Source organism: Pseudorasbora parva, chromosome 1 (genome assembly GCF_024679245.1).
Source record: "Pseudorasbora parva isolate DD20220531a chromosome 1, ASM2467924v1, whole genome shotgun sequence".
NCBI lineage: Eukaryota > Metazoa > Chordata > Actinopteri > Cypriniformes > Gobionidae > Pseudorasbora > Pseudorasbora parva.
This window is the reverse complement of record NC_090172.1, coordinates 30,966,507-30,992,260: the sequence shown is the minus strand read 5'-3', so window position 1 is coordinate 30,992,260 and position 25,754 is coordinate 30,966,507. Positions and strand designations below refer to the sequence as shown.

At 40.8% G+C, this 25,754-nt stretch overlaps 1 protein-coding gene across 1 annotated transcript in view; it reads right to left on the bottom strand.

The window, feature by feature from the left end:
* nae1 (nedd8 activating enzyme E1 subunit 1) overlaps positions 1-25,754 on the bottom strand; it is a 230,906-nt gene that overhangs the window by 199,850 nt on the left and 5,302 nt on the right. The gene's annotated exons all lie outside the window — the stretch shown is intronic.

The window sequence follows — 25,754 nt, the reverse complement described above, 5'->3', positions numbered from 1 at the left end:
TGGCCCGGAGCAGACTATGTGCGCACTGCAGCGGTTCACGTGACAATAATATGAATCCAGACTTCATATTTACACTGTCTGAATCGTTCCCTATCCAATATCATTTACCATGTAGAAAATAGTAAATGTGAACAAGTGACTATTTATAATGTAAGGAGCTGGATGCTTTAGATTCTAGAGAGCATTTCACTGGACAGAAATTCTGATGAGAAACTAAACTGCAGAGTGATGTCATCAAAATGTCTGATCCATATTATCGGACATGAGAAAGTGCACGTTTTGAAAGCTTATATCTTCTAAATGTGAATGTTGCCATTGTTTTGTAGCTCACTATCTTATAGATAACAGCAAGCCTTACATAGGCCTACTAAAAGCCCAAAAACTGAAATTGTGATTTCATGGGGAGTGTTTATGTAATGCTTTAAAAATATATTTTCAAGCGTGATATCACAATCTTTGTCTTGATCTTTGATGATTTTTGTCATTGTTAGGAACGTGTGCTACAAGTCGAATACAAACATGTTCTTTCTAATGGAATTGAAGGATGTGCCACCATATCTGACCACTAATCCAGCGTTGTCCCTGGAGTAACAGGCTTGTGCAGCAGAGTGCTTCTCTGGCTGAATCCTAAAACAGCCCTCCCTCCCAGCTGCCTGCCTGCCAATAATGTAGCACTTGTTCACCCCTACACTCCCATTAGCACTTCACCAACACAGAAAGGAAGAGAGAAACCAGAGAGAGAGAGAGAGAGAGAGAGAGAGAGAGAGAGAGAGAGAGAGAGAGAGAGAGAGACATAAAGGGATAATTTGGGTGAGAGCGCTATTGAAATTAGGCATTGCCCATTATTGAAGTATTGGTGAGAAAGAGATGGTGAGAAAGAGAATGTAAGAGCGCTCAGTGTGGTTGAAAAACAAGATGAGAAACTATATGAGATTGAGAGGAAGAAATCGAGAGACTGTAAGAGGCGGAATATCAGACAGAGAGGGATTGAACAGTAATCTGCCCTTCTGTTGTAGGGAGATACTCATCAGTCAAGATCAGTCAAGCTTTGAAAACAGTCCCCAATATATGTTATAAGCGGAGTCAGATATCTGTTGTTAACCCATGCAGCATGGCTGAATATTTTTGTATTCCTTTTCTGTCCATCCCATAATTTTTGGTAAAGACGGGTCAGAAGCTGGTCTGGTCACCTTTATTGTGTTTACCTTTATTGTCACAATGCAAATCTTCACAAAGCATAATGTTTTAGTGAATACACCTCTGTACTAGCCTGACAAGGCAGACCCGCATCAAGATGTTTGGTCTGGAAACTCACCATTGACAGGGCTCTATCTGAGGGGCGGGATAAACGGTTGTCTTTGAAACTCCCTCTCCACGCGATAGGATAGCGCTACACCAACCAGAGCAACGAAGGTGAAACAGAGCTCGTTGATAGATTAAACATTCGCCGTATCCGGTGGCAAAACTCCGAACTCCGAATGACTTCAGTGCCGTTCTTTGTTCTTTTCTCAGAGAAAAGCCTAACTCCAAGTCTTCCAGAGTCGTGGTCAAAGCTGATTCGAAAGACCGCCGTTCGCCAGTTTCTGTGTTTACTAGAAGCATACAAACACAACTCGGTCGTTGTCATTATGGCCCCGCCCACCAACTCTATACACGATTGTGATTGAAGAGTTAGGCGATTATAGCTCAGAAGGGTATTGAGAGTTGCTAGACGACACTCGCGGGCAGATTAGATTTGCTGCCGCTAGGGTGCGTCTAGATTTCTAGGCTACCTCTGTACTGCTATATTGTACAGCATGTGTCACAGTTCTGGCTGCGTGTCCACTGGTCTTCCTGTGAGTTTTTTTGTAAGCCTTGTCTTCCCTTCCATTCTCTGTTTCTGGGTTCTGTTCCATAGGAACACTGATTGTTCGGCTCACAGGATAAATGTATTCCCCTATACTCATTACCTGCTCCCTATATATACTCTACTGTTTGTCTTGTCCTTTGCCAGATTGTTCTATGTGTTCTGGTCTTGATCTGCATTCTTCTCAAAAAACATCTTGTGCAAAGTTTGTCACAATGGTTTTAAAATCTACTTAGGCTTACAATGCTTCTGCTATATGCAGCCCTGATTCGTGACAGCTCTCTCTGCCAGTTTAAAAATCTGTTACTAAGCTTTGTTTTTTCGTTTTCGTCTCACCTTTTTTTTGGATTTTTCAGTGGACTCCTGCCCTGTCACCTTTTTTTGCACATTCCATCATTTAGTTCTCCAGTCCAGGAAATGTCCAGCACTTGTTTTTCCTTAGCTGCATATCAAGTAATTTCTGTTGAACAGATTTGTCTCTGTGTACATTTAATAAACTGCTTTGGAGTCCATTTTTCCTACAGTTGAGGGAGAGATAGCCTTTTCACCAAGGCAGTTTGAGAGCTGGTTCAGAGCCTATTTTCAAACCAGTTCTTTGTTTTTTGACACCTAAAGCACCAGCTCGGAACCAGGAAAATTGGTTCTTAAGTAGCACCAACTTGTAAGAACTGCTTGCATCAGGGGCTGGGGTCGGGGTTACTGTGACCAACAAGATGAACAGAATCTTGTGACCAAAGCTGCTAATCAAGCTAATAGCAGCTCGAATGTAAACTCCATCTATACAGATTACGGCAAGCTGCATGAATGCGTTGGATTTGCTGTGTTTGGATGCAGATGTAGGACGAAAAGCCATGTGCATCAAAAGGCTGTTTGCACGTGACGTCACTGTTGTAGTGTGAAATGCAGATGAAGGGTAGGAATTGATTTTCCACATAAGAATCAGTATAGGAATCACTAACATAAATTTGTGCTTACATTTTGTGTTGTTTATTGTTGCGCAAATCGATCAAACGGAGAAACCATAAAGAGTTTTTATCGTTTACGTTATTTTTATGACTTTACTTACCGAACCTAATACGGAGACCGGTGTTTTTGACTTGGTTAAATATTCACATTCTTCTTCGTATTGTTTGTAGTGAAGAAAAAATATTTTATTGAATTAAATGTTAATTTGATGTAGAATGAAGAATTCGGTTCACAATGTTAATCTGGTTACCTTAAAAACAGTAGCCACGTTTACATGCAAACTTTTTTTGTCATTCCGATTGAAAGATTCAGTTTACATGAGACGTTATCTAAACTGATCTGGGGTTTACATGTGCTGACTTTCAATCGGAATCATTTTGTGACATGCGCACACAGTTTGTTTGTCGGCTGTTGCATCAGAAATGATGGCTCTGTCCTCTCCAGCAGCTGGAATGAGTTAGAGGTTACCATAGCAACTCTCAACAGCCACCAGGACTTATATGGTTTTATAAAAGCTATTTATTTGTTGTAAAGTGTAATACTCATCTCAGAAAAATCAATTATTCTGTCAGGCGCAGTTGAAATAAAAAGTGCCTGGGACAAATGCTGTCAAGATGAGAGGGTGTAGCCAGGCTATGTCTGTGTAATTATTCCAATATTATCTTCAAAATTCTCACAAAATAAGTGGCTGCGGGCAAGTTCTGCTAATTCACAAACTGAGTGAGAGTCATACTCATAATGTTAAGTGTTAAACCAAACTAAATACCTAAACTAGAATACTAAATAGAACTTTCAAAAGCAATGTGATTATTTTATTCAGTTACAGGCACTGGGTTTAATCAGTGACATTATTACTAGATTTGCCATCCAACTTCATCATATTCTTCTCAACTGTGTTTTTACATGTAGAAAAGCAGAAAAGTGTATTACATTGTCCAGTTTTCCACCTGAATGATGATGTGTCATAGCAACATGATGCAACATGAATTACTTACAATGGTGACATTTTTCACAATTACAACAGAAAAGCTAAATAACCTAAGCTCACAAACAGAAAGGCAGCGCGATATAAACAAACCAGATCAGAACTCAACACGGCATGACAGCACTCACAGCAGCTTCACATTCTCTATATCAACTGTCTAGATTGTGGCAATTTTTCAAATTCAGTAGAAAAATCACTCCTCTTCATAACATAAGGATCACGTCTAACATATGTTCTGATTTTCTGTTCATTGCTTTCTAAACCAGCATATTACAGACTTTGCTCCACCTCGTCCAGTCTGATTTTCACTTCTTGCCTTAAATCTGAATTTTGCACGTCATCAGAAACACGTGATTGGAAACAAGCTATGGTAACGCAACGTCCGCCATTGTTGATGGAGAGCCTGGTGTGTTTGTGTTCGTGGTGGCAGGGCCTCGACTCTAGACCACCCTGCCTCTAGAGGTTAAAACGGCCGCTACCCTGTCAGTCTTCAAGTCTCTGTTAAAAACCTACCTGTTTTCTTTAGCATTTTGATTTCTATCCCTAGATTGATTCCCCCACCCCACCCCCACCCCCTTCTGATTCTGCTCTGCCATTTCTGTTGGGCTATTTTATCTTTTAGTGCAGGGGCTAGTGTCTTTTCACGTCTGTCTTTTTCATTCTGTTAGCTCTGTCATTTTGTTTTACTTTTTTATTTGACTGATACTGCTTAGCCATTTTTTGTTTAGCTATTTTATCTTTGAGTTTGACACTGCTTTGCCATTTCTGTTATCTTATTCTATTTTTCTGTCTGATGTGCTTTTGCCACTCCTGTCCTCCCATTCCACATTCAAGTCTGTTACTGCTTTGCCATTTCTGTTTTGCTATTTTATCAAATCTGATACTGTTCTGATACTCCAGTCCTCTGAAACCATATATGATTTTGATACTGCTTTCCCACTTCTGTTTAATTATTTTAAAATTGAGTCGGATATTGCTTTTCTATTTCTGATTTTAAGGCTGATCTTAGTTTTGCTATGAGCTACTAATCGATGTGTTGCTATCCTGATACTATTTTCTGTTTTTTAATATGTGCTGTTCTGTAAAGCACTTTGGTCAGCCTAGTGGCTGTTGTATATGTGCTATATAAAAATAAAGTGAACTTGAACTTTCCCGCTGCCCCATTAGCATTTGCTTTGAAAGCCTTTGATTGGACTAAAAAAAAAAAATGATGACAAGTGCACTGTGATGTCATCAAAAGTAATTATGCATATTGGCAGGAATGAGAGACTCTAACGTTTTGAACACTTCTTCTAAATGAGAATTTTGTAATTGTTTTGGAGCACACTAGGTTAATATATAACATATTAACACTGTATATGTCTTACAGATGAGACGTACAGGGAGTGCAGAATTATTAGGCAAATGAGAATTTTGACCACATCATCCTCGTTATGCATGTTGTCTTACTCCAAGCTGTATAGGCTGGAAAGCCTACTACCAATTAAGCATATTAGGTGATGTGCATCTCTGTAATGAGAAGGGGTGTGGTCTAATGACATCAACACCCTATATCAGGTGTGCATAATTATTAGGCAACTTCCTTTCCTTTGGGAAAATGGGTCAAAAGAAGGACTTAACAGGCTCAGAAAAGTCAAAAATAGGGAGATATATTGCAGAGGGATGCAGCAGTCTTAAAATAGCCAAGCTTCTGAAGCGTGATCATCGAACAATCAAGCGTTTCATTCAAAATAGTCAACAGGGTCGCAAGAAGCGTGTGGAAAAACCAAGGGGCAAAATAACTGCCCGTGAACTGAGAAAAGTCAAGCGTGCAGCTGCCAAGATGCCACTTGCCACCAGTTTGGCCATATTTCAGAGCTGCAACATCACTGGAGTGCCCAAAAGCACAAGGTGTGCAATACTCAGAGACATGGCCAAGGTAAGAAAGGCAGAAAGTCGACCACCACTGAACAAGACACACAAGCTGAAACGTCAAGACTGGGCCAAGAAATATCTCAAGACTGATTTTTCTAAGGTTTTATGGACTGATGAAATGAGAGTGAGTCTTGATGGGCCAGATGGATGGGCCCGTGACTGGATTGGTAAAGGGCAGAGAGCTCCAGTCCGACTCAGATGCCAGCAAGGTGGAGGTGGAGTACTGGCTCAACTCCCAGTCCTACTGCCAGTTTCTGGAAGACACCTTCTTCAAGCAGTGGTACAGGAAGAAGTCTGCATCCTTCAAGAAAAACATGATTTTCATGCAGGACAATGCTCCATCACACGCGTCCAAGTACTCCACAGCGTGGCTGGCAAGAAAGGGTATAAAAGAAGAAAATCTAATTAATATGGCCTCCTTGTTCACCTGATCTAAAACCCCATTGAGAACCTGTGGTCCATCATCAAATGTGCGATTTACAAGAAGGGAAAACAGTACACCTCTCTGAACAGTGTCTGGGAGGCTGTGGTTGCTGCTGCACGCAATGTTGATGGTGAACAGATCAAAACACTGACAGAATCCATGGATGGCAGGCCTTTGAGTGTCCTTGCAAAGAAAAGTGGCTATATTGGTCACTGATTTGTTTTTGTTTGGTTTTTGAATGTCAGAAATGTATATTTGTGAGATGTTATATTGGTTTCACTGGTAAAAATTAATAATTGAAATTGGTATAAATTAGTTTTTTGTTAAGTTGCCTAATAATTATGCACAGTAATAGTCACCTGCACACACAGATATCCCCCTAAAATAGCTAAAACTAAAAACTAAAACTTCCAAAAATATTCAGCTTTGATATTAATGAGTTTTTTGTGTTCATTGAGAACATGGTTGTTGTTCAATAATACAATTAATCCTCAAAAATACAACTTGCCTAATAATTCTGCACTCCCTGTATACAATGACGTAAGACCTGACTCTGTGGGGGCTCGCTAACCACTGGAAAGGCAAACCGGTTCTTAGAAGGCTTGTCAGTCAAACCAACTACAAACCAACAATAGCACTAGCTCTGAACTAGCACCCGGTACATGATGGTGAATGTCCACAAACAAACACACATGAATGGTGCTATTCATATATTTCAATATTACTTATATGGATGTAGGTATGTAAATATGAACATACTATATAGTAAACACACACATTACTGTACATGTTTAAGATCAGTAAGATTTTTTTTTGTTGTTGTCATAAATTAATACTTTTATTCAGTAAGGATGCATTAGGTTGATCAAAACAACTGTTGTATTTCAAGATTTCTATTTCAAATACATGTAGTTGTTTTGTGCTTTGTATTAATCAATAAATCCTGAAAAATGTTACAGAAATATTAAGCAGCACAAAAAACATTGATATTAATAAGACATGTTTCTATTATTTATTTACTAGAAATATTCTATTTCTATTAGCATATTAGAATGATCGTGTGACAGCACAAAGACTGTGGAAAATCTTTGCCATCACAAAAATAAATTCTATATTTTTTAAATATACTTAAATAAATGCACAACATAAACACATTTTATGGATGTAAATAAGTAGTTAAAGGTGGGCTAAGTGCTTTCTGGTAACCGTTGCTGATATTTCAAATCACCAAAACAAACACGCAATGAAAAAGTCACCCCTTCCATCACAAAAACACAAACCGTTCTCATGAATAACTCGATAGTAAATGAGCAGGACAGTCTAATTCACGACATATTACAATTATGACCAGATTAGTTATAGCGATCACAAAAACACAAACCGTTCTCATGACAACTCGATAGTACACAAGCAGGACAGTCTAATTAACGACATACTACAATTACCAGATTAGAGTTATAGCGATCACAAAACACAAACCGATACTCGATAGTACACGCGCATTACAATTATGACAAGATTAGAGAGTTAAAGCGATCACAAAACACAAACAGTTCTCATGAACAACTCAATGCACAGGCACAAGAGTCCAACTAATGACAAATTAACATTTTGACCAGATTAGAGTTACAGCGAGCACAAAAACACAAACCGTTCTCATGACAACGCGATGGTAAATGAACATGAAAGTACAGCTATCGACATATTCATGACCGGATTAGAGTTATAGCAATAAGTAATCTTAGGTAAGTGTAAATATGTGAATAACCGTTAGTAAGTTTTTCGGCTGTGAAAGTTTTTCTTCAGTTGCATAAAATACTTTTACATCTGTAAAAAAAAAAAAAAAAAAAAGCTATATCAGATATACAAGTACAGTGATAAATAAACCTATATCATGATCACTCAGTAAATGCCACCACTGCACTAAGCAGAGATGGGTCTCATCAGAGTCTGTCACTAATAACGAGTGCCTTTTATGGTCCTTTGGGTCTGAACCATCTGTACCCGCCACTCCTTGGATGGAACAGAAGCCCTTTTTGATAGAGTAACAGCAGGGTACATCTAATTCCTGCTTTAATAATAGATAATGACCATCATACACCACTGTCAATTTAAAATACAAGTAAATGACTAAACTATATAATAGCATGCATTATCTGCTGGCATTAATTTCTAGGTAATTCCATAATCCTGAAGATAAACTGTCCTATTCGGAAAGCTGTTACAGATAAGCCATTGCTCTATATGGTATGAATTTGTGAAAAAAAAAAAAAAAAAAATTACTCCATGGAAAGATTGTGTAAAACTAAATTTGACTTGATTGAGAGGTGATATTTGGAATTGGACAACTTTGTCACCTTCAGTGAAAGAAACAGAATAGTGTACTTCCGGGAGCCTGTTTTCTTGTAATTATGGTGAGTCGTGACATTCTAGCCATGCCTGGACCAAGGTCTCTTCAGGTTCCCCTGTCAGCTGGCCCATGCCATCTAAAATCTCACTTCTCTTTGTGCTGTTGCACTGCATTTAGCAGAAAGCACAATGATAAATTTATGATCTCCGAGAGGCTGTGTCTGCTGCTGGCAGTCTCGAGAGTATGAAAGCTATAGTTATGCCAGGGTGACAGCAATTCTGTCTAATTCATGAGCAAGCAATGTGATATTAATGCATGTGGCATGGTAGATGTAGCCTGCAATGCAATTTAAAGCAACACAGCTGATGGCACTCTGACTTTTTCCTCATTTCCATGCTATTTTTTCCTCCAATGAAACCAAAAAGGTTTTTTTTTTTTTTTTTTTTACTTTGTACTTTTCCCCAACCTGCCTTCTTTCCTTGAGTGGCGTTAAACTCCTTGCAACTTAGCTCAGAAATTGTAGGGTCTTCCTGGTTCAAATAGTTTTGTTTGCATAACAGAAAAGGGCATAACACCTAGTACACTTTGAGAAAAATGCATTTCTACAGTTACATTCTGTCTGATTTATTTTTGCAAAATGCACACTTGTTTTCCATCACTCTTGCCTTGATAAATATGCAGCAACATTTAAACAAACAAGAAAAAAATGTTGTGTGCAACTCTTTTGGTTTTTGAAAATCCAGTCCTTGGCCCTCTGTAATATAGTCTAAAAATATAGATGAGAAAGCCTTTTTTTGGTCATTTTAAAAATCTACTCACAATATGGTTTATTTCAAAAGATCTAAATATAATTTAATTTGTCATGGAGAGAAACAGTTATTATAGTGACTTAAGAGCAGACATTTTACTTTAAATTTGTTCTTTGCCTGTAAAATAATAATTGTATTATATGTAAGTCCGTTATGTTTACCAAGGCTGAATTTATTTAATAAAAAAACAGTGATAGTAACAGTAATATTGTTGTCTTGTGTATGTTCATTTTCTGTCATGTCTGCATTTGCTCATTAGTTGCTATGGTGTCTCACCAGCTGTGCCTGTTTAGTGTCCTCATTTGCTATATGTATTTATTCTCCCTGTTCTATACAGACATTGTCAGTTTATTGTTTATGTGAATGTTAGATTAAAGTAATGTTTGTTACTAGATTAAAGAATTTGATTATTCACCAGTTCCTTTATCATACACCTGTTACATACCACCAAACATTTCAATTGTGAATGATTACAATTTAATAAATAATTTCTGTTTTCAACAGTCATTACTCCAGTCCTTAGTGTCACATATATATATATATATATGCACTTTTAAACACTTTTTTTTTACTGTATCTCTTTACAAAAATATTTTTTATACTTAAACTATAAATTTTGTTATTTTACTAACCCAAATAATTATTCAGTGCTTTATGTTGCACGTGAGGAATAAAGCTTTCTCTTAAGAATATTTGTTCACTTTTAAGCACTTTTTTAAAATAGCCTAGCGTATGTCTATTTACCATAAAAATGTTATACTTAAAATCTATAATTTCGTTATTTTTCTGACCCAACTAATTACTCATCTACGCTTCCAATAGTTTGCATGCACTTTTCTCAATCCATCATGGAGATATAGCCTAACATTTTGATTTTGCATATTGTTTTATAAACGGTCGTTCGTGTAGCCTAGTTCTTATGACTACTTTACAATATTTGCAACATATGCAATAACATATGCATAAACAACAACAACGTTTAGTTTGTAGCCTATCTGTATTTAAAGTTAAATGCAGAGAAGAGGGTCGCACACGAAGCTCAGCGCCGTGCCACGTCTTTAAAATTCGAACGCATTATTTTTAATGAGTGCACACACGGTAGCGGTAGCATTCGGCGCCTTTCCGCGGAATTTGTTTAAAATCCTGCCGAGCCACAGAGCTCCAAATCAAGGTCTTATAGAATATTACATTTCCCTCAAATCATCAATGCACATACTTATTTCACCCTGTGTTACAAGATACATCCATCGTGCAGCTCTTTTGTCAGAAGTCGATTCAAAACCGAGCTCGCGCGAAAATAATGTGCGCGTCTGGTATGGCGTCCGGTGTGCGACCAGAGAAAGACATAAAAGAGACGAGAGGCTAATATTGGGTGCGTCTTAATCAGCTCCCTAGTTCAGTAGGGCACTGTTCAGGACATACCGGTAAGTCAATGGACTGACTCCCTGATCAGTGCCCTGACTATAGGGAGCTGATTGAGACGCACGTATTGTGAAGACCGATATCTGTAGGCTGCCTGACACAGTATTTTCACAGACGTCGCATCTCTCATAGACCACAGCAGCCTATTTTAAATGGCATATTCATCCGTTATATTCTCAATTTAATGTACAGAGCAATCTCTGCAAAGGTTTTAGGTTAACTATAGAAGAGACTAGTGTGTGTGTGTGTCGCACTGGCAAGACTCAGGGCGCGTGGCATCAGGATGGTTGCGCTCCATTGTGATGTCGGTCAGCCGTCACGGCAAAGCCCTACTGTACATTACGATGAACTTGAATGCACATTAAATGAAAGGCATTTAGGGGATAATCCACACATTTTTCCCGGCCTTAATTTGAGCCTTTATTTGTTTGTGCTGACCACGCCCCCGACCACTATCAGAGGCCCAGCTTTTAATTGAGGAAATACGGTACTTTAGTTAACATGAACTAATAATGATCTGCACTTCTACAACATTTATTAATCTTAATGTTCATTTCAACATTTACTAATGCATGATTCAAATTAAAAGTTGTATGTGCTGAAGGGGTCATATAATGCCATTTTTGTTCAAGTTAATATAATTCTTTAGTGTCTCTCGGGAGTGTCTGAGGACACATCTGTGCAACCGTATCAATTTGAACCAGAGTTGGACCCAGAACAATATGACGAAAAGAATGAAATTCAACAATTAAGGCTAAACAGGATGTTTCTGAATTGTTGTGTCAGACACAGACGAGGACACAGACGGATTAGTGCAAGTGCAACATTTATTATCAGAGGATTCGAACACAGGTGATACTTAGGTGGAAGGTGACACTCAGACAGATGACGATGATGGTGATGTACTGGCAGGGTAACGTTAGCGTAGTGAGATATGAATGCTATGTGTTTACTGAGGTATATATTAGTTAATTGACAGATTGATGTTACTAATGCCAACAAATCCTTTTTTTGGTAAATGTAGGCTTGTCAGTGATGTGTAAAGTGATCTATGCAGAGTAATAACTGTTACAACGTGATTGTTTTTTATGATTTTTTTTTTACTGTAACAGACACCATTATAAACCATCTACAAAAATAAGCTTATTCTAGTGTTACGTTAACTTTGTCACCAGCGTACACAGTTTGTAATAACACAATAACCATAGCGTGTTGTTCATTATAGACGTGGGATTATGAATTATATTTAGAACGTCATACATTGAAAGCTTGCCGTAATGTAATTCAACTTACCTTGTAAAGCCGCATTCATCGTGAAGCGTGCAAGTGATTTGCAAAGATTTATGTTTTAAGGTTTAAATGTTACAAAGATTTCTGGTGAAATGCTTTGCGGTTCACGCAAACATGAAAGCATTGACATTGATGAGGGGGAATTCAGCAGTTTGGATCAGCGGTTTGGATTTAGTAACATCAGAATGACTTCTGTGTTCGTTATTACACCCAAGAACAGAACACCACAATAGCTTAGATGCCATTCTGCTACAGCATATCAACAATGACGGACTGTGATGAAAGTTTGTTCAGGGCGGTTCTGTGTTGAAACGCTGCTTGTCAATCAATAATCGTGGACGGGGGGTCCGACCGTGTGATGTTACTAATGGCTTGATTTGAGACAGGGGAAAACATATAAGGAGATAAAAAACACTGGATGGATTTTTATCATTATATGATGGTTGTTTATATGCACTGCCAACGCACATTTACATACAATCAACTTGTAAAAGTGCATGTACCATCATATGACCCCTTTAACATTAGTTAATGCACTGGGAACTAAAATAAACTAACAATAATTTACTGTTTTAATTACAAACAATAAAAAAGATTAATACATTCTGTAATAACTGTATTGCTCATTATTAGTTTGTTAGTTAATACATTAACTAATGTTAACAAAAGAGATCTTATTGTTAAGTGTTACCAAAAATACAATAAATAATCGTAATAATAACAAAATCAATAATAATACTTTTGCTAACTGTGATAATGTTTGTGATATTCAGGAAGGAAGAAGACAGGATCGGCTTTGACTGGGACTTGCTTTTATTCAGTCTCTTATAAATCAAACAAAACAAACACTCAGTAGCGTGCCTCTCTTCTTTATACTTGATCGCTCCTTTAAGGATCCTCTACTAACAGCTCAGGTTTCTCTCTCTTGTTATGCCACAGTCGCGAAGTCTCAGTCCAACTCTCTCTCTCAACTCTCTCCCGACCATGGCTTAAATGCGCTCTCTCCACAGCAATCAGTGCAATCAGAAACAGGTGTTCGTCATCTGTGCTTGACCTACTTACCTGCCGCTCTGCTCTGAGCTCTCTCTCCCCCCCCACCCCCCGAAGTCGGCCACAGCCATCTGAGCACCAGGCCTGTGGATCACCTTGAACTTAAAAGGCTGTAAAGCTAGATACCAACGAGTGATCTGCGCGTTGGTATTCTTCATGCGGTAGAGCCACTGCAAGGGGGCGTGATCCGAACAGAGGGTGAACTCCCATCCCAGGAGGTAATAGACAAGGGTGAGGATGGCCCACCTGATGGCGAAACACTCCTTCTCTATGGTGCTGTACATCGTCTCTCTCTTAGAGAGCTTTCGACTGATGTACAGCACCGGCCGTTACTTACCCTCCACCTCCTGGGACAGGACTGCGCCCAGCCCCCTGTCCGAGGCGTCAGTCTGCAGGGAAAAAAGAGAGAGAGAAGTTAGGAGCTTGTAGGAGCGGCTCACCACACAGAGCCGCCTTTAACTGAGTGAAAGCCTGCTGGCACTGCTCTGTCCACTGAACTGTATCTGGTCCTTCCTTTTTAGTTAGATCAGTCAGCGGGCTGACGAGGTCTGAATAATTAGGTACAAACCTCCTATAATATCCCGCCAGCCCCAGGAACTGTCTAACCTCCTTTTTGGTCTTGGGCAGGCTGCAACCGCTGCGGTCTTATTAATTTGGGGAAAGCCCAGATATTTTACTTCCACCCACCCAATTGCACACTTCTTCGGGTTGGCCGTGAGCCCAGCCCTCCTCAGCGACCTGAGGACCACTCGCAAATGCTGCATGTGACGCTACCAGTCCCCACTATAGATGATGATGTCATCCAGGTAGGCAGCGGCATATGCAGCATGCGGCTGAAGAATTCGGTCCATCAGGCGCTGAAAAGTTGCCAGTGCCCCGAACAACCCAAAAGGAAGTGTAACTAATTGGTGCAATCCAAACGGCGTGGTAAAAGCTGTCTTTTCTTTGGTTACTAGAGACAAGAGGATCTGCCAGTAACCCTTTGTCCAGCGTCGAATAAAAACGAGTAGTACCTAGCCGGTCAAGCAATTCGTCAATCCGTGGCATGGGATATGCATCAAATTTTGACACCACATTGACAGAACCGGACCATGCCATCAGGTTTTGGTACCAAAACTATCGGGCTCGCCCAGTAACTGTTGGACTCTTCTATGACCCCCATCTCTAACATTGCCTCTAATTCGGCCTGGACCACTTTTTTTGTGTTCAGGCAATCTATACGGTCTGCTGCGTACAACCACGCCTGGCTCGGTCTCAACGTGGTGTTGAATGAGGCCGATCCGACCCGGTAGGGGCGAGAACACAGTTTGCTTGAGGTCTATGACCTGGGAGGGTGATAGGTGATCTCCCCCCGGGACTAGGGCTTGAGATTGTGTCTTTTGAATTGCCTCTGGTCCGAGATCCTCCTCTCCACTCATCACCATCGCCAGCATCACAGCCTCGGCCTCAATCCATTTTTTTAATAGATTGAGGTGATATATTTGACGTGCCTCGTCCCTATCGGACCGAATTACTTTATAGTTAAGATCCCCTACTCGTCGTGTGACCTCAAAGGGTCCTTGCCACTTGGGAAGTAATTTGGAACTAGAGGTGGGAAGTAATAGAAGTACTTTCTCTCCCGGTAAAAATTGCCGTAACCTAGCCCCTCTGTTGTATAGCTGTCTCTGTTTGTCTTGAGCCTGTAACAAATTCTCCATTGAAAGCCGCCCCAGCGTGTGGAGTTTTGTTCTCAGGTCCAATACAAACTGAATTTCGTTTTTACTAGCGGATGGTCCGTCCTCCCAAGCCTTTCTAATGACATCCAAAACCCCTCGAGGTTGGCGGCCATAGAGAAGCTCAATGGGCGAAAACCCCATGGAGGCTTGGGGGACCTCGCGGACAGCAAACAAGAGAGGTTCTAGCCATTTATCTCAATTTTTGGCGTCCTCGTGAACGAATTTAAGAATCATCGTTTTTAAAGTGCGATTAAATCTTTCTACCAGTCTGTTTGGGGGTGATAGATGCTGGTACGAATAGATTTAATGCCCAACAATTCATACAGTTCACGGATCGTCCGTGACATGAACGCCGTGCCTTGATCGGTGGGAATCTCTTTCGGGATTCCCACTCGGGAGAGTAGGGAGAACAGTGCACTCGCAACACTTTTTGCCAAAATGTTGCGCAGTGGCACTGCCTCCGGATGTCGCGTTGCATAATCCACTAGGACTAAAGCAAAGTGATGTACGCGAGCTGACCGCTCTAATGGCCTGATGAGGTCTATACCAATTATTTCGAAGGGGACCTGCATCAACGGAAGGGGGCACAATGGTGCTTTTGGTTGGGCCGGTGGGTTTACCAACTGACATTCACGACAAGACGCACACCACCGGCGTACATGCTCGTGAATGCCCGGCCAAAAGAATCGGGCCATGAGACGGTTTAGTGTCGCTGTTTGCCCTAAATGCCTGGCCATCGGATTGTAATGAGCTGCCTGGAAAAGCATTTCCCGACGGCTTTTCGGAGCTAACAACTGGGTTGTAGTCTGCTTTGTCTGGGCTTCTTGGGTCACCCGATACAACCTGTATTTTAACAGAATAAAATAGGGAAAAGTAAGCGGTTGGTCAGGACGCAGGAGATGGCCGTCGATGGCACAGACCTGATTAAACAAATTTTTTAGTGTTTCGTCCTTGGACTGTTCCAAGGGAAAATCATTTTGCTCCGAAAACACTGGCATTTCCGGAGCGCTCTGTTCCCCCGGATCAGTGCCCACTGGTCTTGGCTCGACCTCCCCCACCTGAGCGACCGCCACCTTCCCACTCTCTTGTTTCCCCCAAGAGGCATCCACACACAAATATCCCAATAATTTATTAAAATTCAGTGGATGCCGGCCACGTCGGGTGGTGGCACTGGACCCATTGAGCCATCCTCTTCGGCAATCTGGCCACGAACTGCTCCAGTGCCACATGGTCAATGATTCCCTCAACGTCGCTCCCGTCAGCCAAAAACCACTTGCGACAGGAGTCCCGGAGCTGGTGCGTGAACACGAAGGGCCGACCGAACTCGTCCAGGGTCAGGGTCCAGAACCGCTGATGATGTTGTTCTGGGGTCCGGCCGACCCGCTGAATGATGGCGCGCTTCAGGTCATCGTAGACCAGGAGATTCTGGACTGGCAGTTGGTGGGCGTCTACCTGGGCCTCTCCAGACAACAGAGGCAGTAGCTGCATTGGCCAGTCCGCTTAGGGCCATTCCCGATACCCGGCCGCCCGCTCGAAGAGCTCGATGAAGGACTCTGGGTCATCCTCCGGACCCATCTTTGCAAGTGGCACGGAGGCGTCCGAGTCGATGTTCTGTCTCTGGGGAACGGCCCGAATCTCCCAGTCCATCCTGCTCCAGAAAAGCTTGCGGTCTTCATGCTGGGCCGTGAGTAGAGCTTCGAAACGTTTCCAACAAGTCTTGATGGTGCTCTTGGTGAAGACCGGCGAGCGACTGGACGATGTCGGCAAGTGGTGTCTTTGGTGGAGTTTGCATGATGGCGGCTCTCTTCTCCCTTCCCAGGTTTCGGCACCAGTGTGATAATGTTCGTGATATTCAGGAAGGAAGAAGACAGGGTCGGCTTTGACTGGGACTTGCTTTTATTCAGTCTCTTATAAATTAAACAAAACAAACGCTCAGTAGCGTGCCTCTCTTCTTTATACTTGATCGCTCCTTTAAGGATCCTCCTTTAACAGCTCAGGTTTCTCTCTCTCGTTATGCCACAGTCCAGTTCACAAAGTTCCAGTCCAACTCTCTCTCTCAACTTTCTCCCGGCCGCGGCTTAAATGCGCTCTCTCCACGGCAATCACTGCAATCAGAAACAGGTGTTCGTCACCTGTGCTTGACCTACTTACCTGCTGATCCGCTCTGAGCTCTCTCCTGCTGCAGACCTCGCAGAACCACGCCCCCTCCGCCACACTGACCCCAAACTTTTGAGCAGTAGTGTATATTTTAACAACAACCTTACAGCATGCACATTATTTACCTCAGAGAGGAAAGCACATTTCAAAGAATATGTTCCTCTTGCAAATTTCAGTATAGTAGATTTGGTATATGGGTAGAGGGAGGATAAAAAAAGACTAAATGTATCTGCTTGTGTATATCTGCTTGTGTATATGTCTTTATATTGGGCTGGTTCCCCGGATAAAAAATATATATATATATAAAAAAAAAAAAAATATATATATATATATATATATATATATATATATATATATATATATATCTGAGAGAGAGAGAGAGAGAGAGAGAGAGAGAGAGAGAGAGAGAGAGAGAGAGAGAGAGAATAATTTTGATGTGTCACACGTTGTTGCAGCCAGATGGTTTCATGTTCTGTCTTGAGGATGGCTCTCCACTTCTTTTGTTATGCTAAATTGAACAAGGTTGAGTACAACACCATCCCTTTCCTACTGTGACATTGGCATCTTTCTCTAGACAACTGTTTGATATCAAAAGACACCGAACAGGAAAGGTGTGTGTGTGTGTGTGTGTGTGTGTGTGTGTGTGTGTGTTTGAGTTGTTATATTGTTCTCAGAATGTAGATTCACAAATGTATTTTAGTTTTAGATTTATATCAGTACTGTGCAGTACATTTTGTATAGCTACAGTGATGGCTGGTGTACCAGCAATTAGAACTCATCCACACTCATGTTTCATCTAACAGGAATACCTGAATCTGCAATAAACATTCAGAGGTAACAGAGGTCACTGTGGTAATGTAACCCTGTCTCCAGCACAGAATCCGCTGAGAGAGAAAGACATAGAGTGAGAGACAATAATTGCAGGAATAATGGCATCTTATATGGATAGTTCATGCAGTAATGACAATTCTGTTCATTTACTATTCATTTACTCACCCTCATCAAGTCATTCCAAACCTGTGTTACTTTTTTTCTTCTTCTCTGGAACAGAAAAAAAGATATTTTGGAAGTCAAAAGTGCTAATCCTGCTCCAGAGGGTTTCATAACCCTGGGTAAAAAGTGGTGCTTACCCTGCTTGTAAATTAAGTGCAGTGTGCAAAGCCCAATAAACAACAGCAACATGTAGACATTCCCCAAAATAAAGTCATACAGATTTGGAATGGCATGAAAGTGAGTAACTTTTACAGCGCTGCCATAGAAGAACCATTGTGGTTTCCCCTGAACAGACAAATATAAAAAAAAATGTTCTTACTTTGTGTGTAATGTAAAGGTTCCATAGAACAGATTCCAATAAATAACCATTAGTTTAATAGAGTATCCCTTTAACACAATGAAGATGAACAGAAGCTGAGCTTATCGGACAGAATGTATGGATCTCTGCCTCAGTAAAATGGAGCCCCATACCGCTTATTTAGTGTGCAGGACTCTTTAGAAGCTTTAAATTAGCATGCTTAAGATGGGAGCAGAGAGCCACAGCACCCTGCTGCAAGCTCCCTAATCATCCAAAATAACAAGCACCAGGAAGGAAAAATCACTCTGACATTAAGATGAAGAGAGATGAGAAAGGGGGTCATTAATTAATAAATAAATATAAATGACTGCTCACTCAGTGAGGAGACCGTGGTGTACAGGGCTTTGAAGTGGCTCGCAGATGCCAAGGTGGATTCTAGGACACATTATGAATATTACACTCCCTCTCTCTGTCATAATGTCAAAATACACCAGATTCATTTTCACCTGTGGCATTATAAATCCACGCAAGCAGCAACATTTGAATGTAGCGTGATGCTGTGTACAGCATCATCGTAGCGTCTTTAAGTGCTTTATGGACACTTAAAACGGGGCTGCACGCTGAGAGATGACATGATGACTCTCTCAGGCGCAGAATGTGAAAGCTGCTTATTAATGAAGGGATGCCTCAGAAGTGCTTCAGTAGGACGTATGTGCCAAGCACAAGGTGTCCTATTGACAGAGGCTCTTTTAAATGATTAGGGAAACCATCATTTGCCATTTGTTTAGTAGTTCCATGCCGTCTCTTGTGCTTTCCCCCCCTCTCTCTCTTAAGAGAAAGGACACATCATGGTATTTATTTGCACTGGAGAGGCTCAGATTACTACCATTTGTTCTCAGCATGGTGAAACTAAAACAGCGGGTCCCCCTTCAAAGCCTTGTATCAGCGTCATTCAATATCTCTCTCTCTCTCTTTTCCCTCAGCGTCCCTTTCTCTGACATTGTCTTGGTTCATCAAAATCTTGCTCACATTGCTATCTGAGTATCCCAGCAAGCAATTGTTCTCTCCTCTTTGCCAGAGTGCTCTGAAGTGTAACAAATTGTGTTGGGATTCAAAAAAATCAAAAAGAAAAACTGGTCCGATTTAAAAAAAAAAAGTTTCCTTCAATATTTATTTAACTGCGCCATAACAGATCAGTGTAGTCCAATTCTTCAACTTTACTCTAATAAACTGGTTATTTTTTCCCCAGTGTATTCCATAATTCCCATATAAACTCTTATTACCGTTTTGTGTGTGTGTGTGTGTGTGTGTGTGTGTGTGTGTGTGTGTGTGTGTGTGTGTGTGTGTGTGTGTGTGTGTGTGTGTGTGTGTGTGACTAAAAACATACAGCAAATCACTGCATTCCGTTTACAGAAGAATGACTAAGTTGGTTCTTTCTCGCAAATCCAACACATGCAACTTACAACAAAAGAGACGTAATAACTACTGACTGGTTGTGCATATGGCAACGTGCAGTTAAAAGCACATGCGTTTTGTCAGTAATATTGTATATGACATTTGTTAGTATTGTCTACTAGTAGTTACTTATTACTTTTAATTAAGCATGATATACATAGTCTGGGCTATACCTTTTGCAAGAATTGTCTTCGTTTTTTATATATATATATATATATATATATATATATATATATATATATATATATATATATATATATATATATATATATATATATATATATAGTTATTAAATTCATGTCATTCATGTGTCCCCCAAATATATTTCCTAAAAAAAAAAAAAAAAAAAAAACAGAACAAAAAACAATTGTGTTAAGGGAAATGTCAAAGAATGTCTCGGGTTATGAATATAACCCATGTTCCCTAAGAGGGAACGAGACACTGCGTCATCATAGATGACACTGCGGGGAACGCCCCTAGCGACACTTCGGGGAACGAGTACCCACTATGCCACACCCATCGTAATACCCTGGTGTGAAACCAATTCTGGGTACACACAGGATGCGAGCACTCTAGCGCCTGGCGTCCCTGGGAGGTGCAGACTGTTTTGCCCCAGGCAGCCCTTTCTTGGGTGGACCAAAACACACCAACAGCTGGTCTGACTTCCTCCACTGGGCAGACTTCTCCAAGTAAATCCTCAATGCCCACACCGGGCAGAGGTGGTGAAGTCTGCTCTCTTCCGCCGTCACGAGGCGGGGAATGGAATGCCTGGAGAACCACCGACCGTACCGTGTTAGCTGGTACCTTGGGTACATAACCCGGGGTCGGACGCAAGATGGGCTTAACTCCAAGCAATTTGGCGTGACTGCCAACGCCTGGAGGTCCTCCACTCTCCTCAGAGAAGTGATGGCAAGGAGAAAGGCCACCTCAAGCATGAGGTTCTTGGCCTCAGCCAGCTCCAGCGGCTCGAAGGAGGCCTCAGCCAACCCCTCGAGCACTACTGCCAGGTCCCAGGTCGGAACCCTGTGCCACAGGCCTCATCCTCCGTGCCCCTCTTAGGAACCGTACAACCAAATGGTGCCTTCCCAGTGGTCCCTCACCTATAGGTGTGTGGAAAGCCCAAATGGCTGCCACATACACCTTAAGTGTGGACGGGGTAAGCCCGGCGGAGAAACGCTCTTGGAGAAACTCCAGCACTGAAGCTGCTGTAAAGTTAACTGGGTTCACCTCACGTTCTCTCCACCAAGTGGAAAACACATTCCACTTCAGGTTGTACAGCCTCCTGGTGGAAGGAGCTCTGGAGCTGAGCAGGGTCTCAACGACACCTGCTGACAGACCTTCCTCTATGAGCTGCGCCCCCTCAGGGGCCAGACCCATAGGTTCCGTAACTCCGGCCGGGGGTGGAATATCTTTCCCCCTGCCTGAGTCAGCAGGTCCCTCTTCAGAGGGATCTGCCATGGAAGGCCATCTAGCAGGTCTATGATGTTGAAGAACCACACTCTGTACGGCCACTGGGGTGCTTCTAAAAGCAGGCAGATGCCCTCCCGGGACTCCCGGGAGCAGAGCGATCGGGGGAAATGCATACAGACGCAGCCTCGACCACGTCTGTGTCATGGCATCCAGGCCCAATGGGACGCTGCTGCGGAATTACGGTGGACGCTGCTGCCATGAGACCCAGCAGTCTCTGGAACTGCTTGACAGTGAGGCTGCGGCCTAGCTTCACTCTGGAGACTTCCGCCAGTATAGTCTCGTTACGTGCGGAAGACATTTGTGCCCGCATCGTTATCAAGTCCAATACTACTCCCAGGAACATCGTCCTCTGGGAGGGCGTCAACGCACTTTTCATCGTGTTGAGTCTCAGCCCCAAGCACCTCATATGGGCTAGAACGGCATCTCAATGCCATATCGTAAGACCTGGCCAGAATAAGCACTTTGTGAAGGTGCGAGGTGAAAGAGCTAGGCCGAAGGGAAGAACCCGATATTGGTACGCTTCGCCCCCGAAAGCGAACCTCAGGAACTTCCTGTGACTTGGAAGGATGGAGATATGGAAATATGCGTCCTTTAGATCTATAGTGACGAACCAGTCCTCGAACTGGATCTGACTCATGATAGCTGGAATAGTGAGCATCTTGAACCTGAATCTCCTAAGAGACTGGTTCAGATACCTGAGATCTAATATAGGACACAACCCCCCATCCTTCTTGGGGACTATGAAGTACAGGGGACACGTTCTAGCGCCCCTTTTACCAGCAGAGAGTGTACTTCCTGCTAGGGATGCACCGAATCCAGGATTCGGGTTCGGATTCGGCCGAATATTGGGCTTTTTGACTGGGTTCAGTTTCTGCCGAACCTTAGAATTTTTTTCCACCGAACCTGCCTGCACTACGCGATACTGGTCGAACGTGATGCCGCGGTTGATTATGGCAACGTGTTTACTAGGTGGACCGTTCAAATGCAGTAGGCTGTGAGAAAGTGAAAATGGAACTTGTGAACAGAAAATGTGTTGTTTGGCAGTACTTCCAGTCACAAAAAGGCAATTCAAGTCGAGCTATATGTTCAATTTGCAATGCCGATTTGTCTCGTGGTGGCAAGAACCCTAAACAATAGCCGCTGGATGTCCGGTTCAGTGCTGTTGCAAAACATGAATTAAAAAACGTATCCAAGATGATGATGATGATGACAATAATAATTATTATTCCAATCATGATTGACCTTTTTTCATTCAAGTTTCAGTGGCGTCACGCTAGGGGTGTTCCCCGAAGTGTCATCTAGAATGATGCAGTGCGAGTTCCCTCGATAAAGGGAACCAGAGCTGTTAAAAATAATCAGAACCAGAATAATTAAAATCATTAAGATTCTCATCAATGTACAAGAGTATTCACAATTTTATCTTGTTCATTATCCTGTATTTGTTCATTTGACAAACAGAATGTATTTGTTCATGTGACAAACAAAATGAACATCTGGGTAAACGCATAGGGAGACATCACTAATTAGTGGTTACCTGTTGCTGACATTGGAAGAGTCCCACTGCAGTATCAACCCAGAAACACACTGTCACCACTAGCCTCTCCCTGTCCTCCCTACTGTGTCCATCTGGAGAAAGGATGGAGAGAACAAAATAAATTGAGGAGCTTCTTACAAAGGCATATGGAGAGGACTTCCTTTTTCATTTCAGTCATCATCAGACTAACCAGGCAATGGATGACAGAGAAAGAAAACGAGAGGGAGAGGGAGTATGGGGAAGTGAGCCAGCCCTTGAGAGCAGAGCTGTTGAGAGGCTCCTGGTTGTTTATGTGTCATTCAGGCTGCCCAAAAGAGTGTACAGTACGTGCAACAGCTTCAAGGTCTAAATATAATCCTTTTAGATGATGGTGCCGTGTTTCCACTATCTCCCGAGTCCCTCATTCGCAGCAGTCAGAGGTCATACGTCACTAGAATTCATTTAATGGGCTAGGGGTGCTAACGTCATAAGTGATGAGTTCGTTGTCATAAGGATTAGTGCTGTTCAAATGGTGAAAATGAAACGGGTGAACAATGGGGAGCAAGGGTTTAATATCTGAGTACCTACATCTCCTCTCTATCTGCTTCTGCTCACTCATGCCTCACTTGCTCACTTCTTTGTATGTATATCGGAAACTGCTTTCAATCTATTTTCATCAGCTGTCAACCCACAACCTCTACCTAACCCTTTCCTCGTTCTTTTTTAAGCGCATAGACAGCTCAGACAGTTAGGAAGATTCAAGTGAACAGACATTAAAAAGACAAGAATGGGGTCATTTTACTCCAAAGTTTCGATAACTGTTTCTACTCTTTCTGACAAGCACGAGAAACTGCAGAATCAAGAACTGTAGCTTTCTTCAGTTACTGCATTCTCTCTAGAAAAGTGTTTTAAAACAATTGATAGGCATTTCAAAAAATATTTTAGTACATTTTGACATATTTAGAAAAGAGAATGACAACACTGAATCAATCAATCAGATAATTATGCACGTGTTTCATTTTTTTAAATTTTAAATAAATGATCAATAAACTATTAATATTGTGCAAAAGTTTGGGGTAAGTAAGATTTTATTTGTTAATAATAATAATAATAATAATAATAATAATAATAATAATAATAATAATAATAATAATAATAATAATAAAACCGTTTATTAAACAAGGATGATTTAAATTGATCAAAAGAGACAGTTTGCATTATTACAAAAATAAAAATGTCTACATAAGGGAATGTCTTAATAGGTTTGCTTTGGTTTAGACTAGAGCATGTATGCAAAACTCAGGTCCTAGAGGGCCACAGTGCTATAGAGTTTAGCTTCAACCCTAAATAAATGTACCTGATCCAGCCAGTGTTGGGTAAGTTACTCTAAAAAAGTAATTAATTACTAATTATCTTCAATAGTGTAATTAGATTACTGAACAAATTACTCTCTTAAAAATGTATTTATTTACTTATTACTAATTGCTTTTCACATCCTATATCAACCTGAAGTTAAGATAGACATGACATTTCTCTTTTAATTAATTCAAATCCAAAATATAAAACTACATCTTATTATTCTTATTAAATGACCAAAGTATTACAAATGTGAGAAGGATCGATAAAAACATGCATTTTTATATAGACTTACATTTTTTATTTTAATTCCACTATTGTATTATGTATTATTGTATTATATGGTCTAGAGGATATCTCAAATCTGGCTCTTGAGGTCCAATGTCCTGAATTTAGCAGCAACCCTAATCAAAGGGCCTTTAGGATTACTAGAAATTTATAGTCAACTGAGTTTGATTAAGGTTGGAGCAATACCTCTGCAGGACAGTGGACCTCGAGGACAGAGCAGAGCAACCCTGTGCAGATCTGCCTGCAAGGCAACCAATACCCAAGGGATTTGGGTCTCCAAAGCTAAAATTTCTGAAAATCACCCTGGTAATGGGATGGCCTTCAGCAAGGCTGTTTGTCAAACCGCCTGAATTGGCACAACAGTATGGCTCAATTTGTCATCAATCTATTACAGCAATTGAAAGTAGGTGAGAGCAGGGCACAACCTAACGCTTTTTGACTTTCTCAGTTTGTGTAAATCAACTTGGGGTTCAGAGTATTTACAAACCCGATTCCAAAAAAAGTAGGGAGACTGTACAAATTGTGAATAAAAAAGGAATACAATAATTTACAAATCTCATAAACTTATTTTATACACAATAGAATATAGATAACATCAATTGTTGAAAGTGAGAATTTTGAAATGTCTAGCAACAGTTAAGCAACTAGAAGCCTGTATTAGACAAGAGTTTGACAACATTTAGGAATAAACTCTCTGAGGAGAGTTTATTCCTAAACTCTCCTCAGCCCCCAGACTTTTGTAGACTGTTATGAAAAAGAAGAGGGGATGCCACACAGTGGTAAAAATGGCCTTGTCCCAACTTTTTTGAGATGTGTTGATGCCATGAAATTTAAAATCAACTTATCAACTTATACTTTTTTTTTGTTTAAACATTTGATATGTCATCTATGTTGTATTCTGAAAAAAGATATTGAGAATTTTAACTTCCACATCATTGCATTCTGTTTTTATTTCCAATTTCAGGTTTGAATTTTTCCCACATTAATTGCACACGTCTACTAATATTATGTGGTTTTGTTTCATTAATACACTGTGTACTGTTTACTTGATTTACCCCGAAAGAATAGAAGTGACATGTGAAAACATGGTCCACAGGTGGGGTCCATTGTAACATGTGAGGGGCACATTGGAACATGACCAAATGACAGCTTAAAATGTTATATAATAAAAAAAATAAAATAAATCAAAATCAAAATAAAATAGTTTGTCAATAAAATAAATCAATACACTTTTTAAATAAAATAATGGCATTTTGTAATCCTGAAAAATATTTAAAAAAATTGAGTTGACAAACAAACTCAAAACATAATAATAATGATTAATTTTTGAACATTGACTTTATTCACTGTTTTCCCATGGTTACTCAAAAGAATTCATGAAAGTATAAAATGTAATAGCGTATTTCTAATATTCTAATAGCGCATGGTTCTTCAACATTAAATAACCATATCA